Source organism: Notothenia rossii (genome assembly GCF_949606895.1).
Source record: "Notothenia rossii genome assembly, chromosome: 1".
Taxonomy (NCBI): domain Eukaryota; kingdom Metazoa; phylum Chordata; class Actinopteri; order Perciformes; family Nototheniidae; genus Notothenia; species Notothenia rossii.
This window is the reverse complement of record NC_136912.1, coordinates 58,267,781-58,272,428: the sequence shown is the minus strand read 5'-3', so window position 1 is coordinate 58,272,428 and position 4,648 is coordinate 58,267,781. Positions and strand designations below refer to the sequence as shown.

At 38.1% G+C, this 4,648-nt stretch overlaps 1 long non-coding RNA gene across 1 annotated transcript; it reads right to left on the bottom strand.

Moving 5' to 3' along the window:
• Window positions 1-1,395: 1,395 nt before the first annotated feature.
• Window positions 1,396-4,131, bottom strand: LOC307039074. Its single transcript, XR_013808128.1, has 3 exons — window positions 3,960-4,131; window positions 3,195-3,523; window positions 1,396-2,620 (listed from the first exon to the last, which is right to left on the bottom strand). It is a non-coding gene; the product is annotated as an uncharacterized lncRNA (long non-coding RNA).
• Between the last annotated feature and the right edge of the window lie 517 nt (window positions 4,132-4,648).

Here is a 4,648-nt window from a genome sequence, read left to right as displayed (position 1 = left end):
AAATACTTATTTTCCACCATCATTTGCAAATAAATTCTTTAAAAAAATGTGATTTTCTAGATTTTTTTCTTCTCATTTTGTCTCTCATAGTTGAGGTATACCTAGAATGAAAATTACAGGCCTCTCATCTTTTTAAGTGGGAGAACTTGCACAATTGGTGGCTGACTAAATACTGTTTTGCCCCACTGTAGGTGTAAGCAGGGGTAAAGTGCTATTTTTTACAAGTGGGGGGCGAACCTGACATCCTCTAGGGGGGTCCGGGGGCATGCTCCCCGGGAAGATTTTCATTTTTATATTGAAGTTAAATGCATAAATCTGGTGCACTTTGAGAGCAAAATTAAGAGATCTATGGATATCTCTCAACACCCATATGAAACAGAACTGTAAGCAGATTTTCTTTTTCTTTATGGGTATTTTACAAATCACTCCCCTTTTAAACTGTATTCTTGTTTTACTGTCGTATAGTATTTCATGCCTGTTTTTCGTTTATGCTCTTGTAAATTTTTTATACCTATAATGATCATATAAACGTGTGCCTCAGAAATAGCCTAATTGACATTAATTACATTAATCGTGACCAAACCGGTTGGCAGGGAAACAGAGCTCAGGGGGAGTGGCTGTACCAATAGGATAGAAAAGGGGGAAGTGACGTCTTACTCAGAGGTCGCGTGGCTGTGGAGAAGAACGTGTTGCCCACATTCTGTTACTGAGTTTAGGCTAGTTAGCTATCAGGTTTATTGTTTTGGGTGCAGTCACTTTTGCCTCCACTTGCTGTTCAAATAAATGTTGAAAGAAAAAGTTAATCTGTTCATATGGGTGTTGAGAGATGTATCCATAGATTTAGTTCCAAATTTTGCTCTCAAAGTGCATCAGATTGATGCATTTAACTTCCTGGGGGGAGCATGCCCCTGGACCCCCCTAGAGGAGGTTAGGTCCACCACCTGCCCACAACCCCTGTTAAATCACCTCACCCACATTGAGGATGCTTCCTACGCCCATGTTTTATTCCATGCGTCAAGTCAGGCAAATTGGGTCCAAATGTTATTGCATCAATGATCTGTTAACATTAAAATCACTAAATATATGCTGTAACTATTTTGCTCTGCAACTCAAGGGCTCAGGTAATGTGATTACTATATGAATAATTGTCAAAAATAACATTAAATGCATAGGGTTTTTTGTTAAGAAACATACTTTCGTCGCCGCCCGGCCGATACATGCCGCACATTAAGTGGGCCTGTCTGTCAATTAATCCCCGGGCCACTTTTTCCTCAGTCCGCCCCTGCACAGAGCAGAGCTTGAATGAAACACAGAGAACCAGACATACTTGTACTGTAGCATATTATTTTCGTGGCGGGGCAGACGGACAACAGGAAGAACACTCTGCTTCAGAAGTTCCGTTTTAAAGTTTTACTCAGAAAGCACTGTACAACTGGACAAACAAGAAAATGTACATTCATTTCAAGCATAGCAATCATTTAACATATTAATATACATTTCACGCGTGTGTTAACAACCATATCATAAACGATGCGTTAGCTTCATGCTAACCCCTATGGGAGATTACATTGAAAGGCTAGCGGTTAGCATACATCGTTGCAACTATGAATTCACAGCAATATTTCCACCATTTAACACTGTATCCCTCAAACATACTCTTCATTAACAATGTTGAAACAACAGAGCATAGAAACACTTACAGGCATATGTTGTCTTAGACAATAATGCAGACTAAAAACGTGCGTCTGAATACAAGAGACGAGTTCTGCATAACTACGGCAACACTGAGAGTACAATACATAACTCAAAGCACTGTAATTACCATTTGTACCCACTAGGTGTCCTTTTGACCTAAACAACAGGACAACACAAACATATTTATTTTTGTTCTGTTGTCTGATACAAGGCATGATTAATCTACAGTTTACAATGATTTTAACAAATACTGCACAAACATCCGTTAAATTAAACAAAGCAGGCACAGAAACACATTGATATACTGTCACTCAGAGGTCCAAGGAGTATCCGGGCCTTTTCTTCAGTAAAAATATTCATACCACACTGTAGGAATACTCTATTAAAAGTGAAAGTCTGGTAATGAAAATGTTACTTAAGTAAAAGTATAATTGTAGTAACCCTTGAGAACGTAATAGCTCAAGGATTTCTAACAATATTTAAAAGAAATTGTAAATTAAAAAACAGAACCTTATACTTGATAAACTCTATATAAGATAGTAAAGCACAAAGTACAATATTTCCCTTTGACTTGTAGTGGAGTATTCAAGTGCAACGAAAAGAAAATTCTCAAGTACCTCAACATTACACCACTGCTTCTGCAAACATGTGGACTTTCAAGAGAAATCTGGAGGAAATTAAGTTTAAGAAAGATGTTTGCAAACGACAGAAGCGTATTTCAACTTTGGTGTGTTACTTAAGTTCATTGCATGGATGATGTCCGTGAGCAGAAGGCAGGCGTTCACCCTCATCAGGCACCGCCGATCCCTCGATGGAGATGGACACGTTGGGAGGTGTGGCGTCTTCTTTTGCTGCACTTCATGGGGGACATGGATCTTCACGACACTCAGCATAGTCCTTTTTCCACGATATCTTTGCCTCCATTCTGTCAAAACATGTAAATCAGTGTTAACATACAATACTCTAAACCTTTCTGTGAATTTACTAAAAACTGATTGGGTTGAGTTAGCTATTTAATTTAGTGTTTAAGTAGCCATGTTCTTTTTAAGCAGAGGGGATGGGGTAAGCTTCAAAGGCTTTATTATCATATGCAGTAGCTACAGTGTGGATATGGGAATTTATATGAACTCTTATTTGTTACGGTCAAAGTATGACCACAAGTAAGGAAGCTCAGTTCATTAAATGTTTGCCTTGTTCCCAACAGGAAGTAAACCTGATTAAATCATTGGGTTCTACAAGCTCAAACTATCAATTCTCCTGAAAAACACATTTTGAATCAGAATATTAAACATTGAAATTGAGTAAGTTTTAAAATATATATAAATATTATACAGTCAAATTAGATTCCAATGTACTTTATCTAAATGTTAACTTAAAAACTGGAGACTGAAGAGGTTTTTCACATACTGGCAAGATGTAGCCTACTTACCTTTAGGGAATAGAGATATTCATGAACAAACAGAAGGCACATTTTAACACAAATCAAGCAGAACATTTACCTGGTTCTCTTTAATCGGCTCCTCTGCAGACTCTTCCAGAAGCTCCATCAGGCGGGAGGACGGCTTCCGTCTAACTTCAACGTGGTGCTGTTTAACAGACATGTCGATTATTGTAGCGAACACACATTACTGTAAGTACAGAAAGATATTGGAGACAAAGAGTATGCCTTAACTTCAATGTAACGCGCTACAGAAGGAGGCACCAACAGTTCAACCTCCCAGTAGTCTTCGTGGATCACCCCTCTGGTCAGATCACTAACTGGCCCACAGAGCAGCGTCCATGGCAGTGAATGTGACATTCCCTTCTTTTAGGAATCTGGTGCCGCTATCTGTCTCAGTGTACAAAGGAAATAAAAGCACACATGTGCATCACACATAGTCGGATGCATGTGAGTGAACTGACTTGACTTCCACGGTAAAAGGAAAACTCCGTTTGGCAACACACTGCTAATTACCGAGCAGCATTTGAAAATGTAGCGCGAACACCATCAACAAAAAAACTCTTCTGAACTACTAGTGCCCCACTGCTACATGTTTTATTCAAAACGGTGAATTTCGCCAACTGTTAACTAATTTGAAGCAACTACTAAACATTACATGTTGTGTGTGCCTCGTCCATGACAGCAGGCTAAATTAGCAAACACGCTAACTAGCTAAATTGCTAAGCTGAAACACTGACGTTAGCTAACATTTGTTTGATATCCATATTAAGCTGACAAGCTAACGGGGATGTACAGAGTTAATAAAGTACAAAAATATACTTACATGATTCAAAATCCACGAGTATTCTTATTAGACGAGGGTCCATGCTTTCATCTCTTCTACTGGAACCGTCTGCTTTTTTTCAAATATCTGTACCGTGCGCAAACTCCTCTGACGTCATCGGGGGCGTCGCCCAATTTTACTCACATTGCCCAGGTACATTTTACTAGCTTTTCACAGGTTGTAGGTCAACACATTACTTTAGTTAACATTTACTTGGTGCTATGATTTAAATGTACGTATCAAAATGAAGATACAAAATTACTCCATAAATTCAATTAACACATTAAATAATAGGAGAGATTTTGAGTGAAAGAAAATTATTAGTAATTTCTTGTATAATTTAAACAAATAATCATAGTATTATTTACTAGAGCAAAAAAAAAATAGTTTTTATCAGTGTAGAATGAAAAATAACATCAGCCAAGACATCGTTTAATCATAAACTATTATTATTATTTTTCAGGGGGGCCACAGGGGTCTGAAGTCAGTGTTAGGGGGCACTGCCCCCCCCCCCCCCCCCTAGAACTGCCCCTGATCTGCATTAATGTAAGCGGTAGTATATCCTTCTTTTTATTCCGAAATGTATTTTAAAATTGTAATCCTGTTTATAATTCAAATGTCTACTAAATTAATTGGTAGACTTTTATTTTGATATAAAAGAAAACACCATACCTTTCCTTGTATTCCTT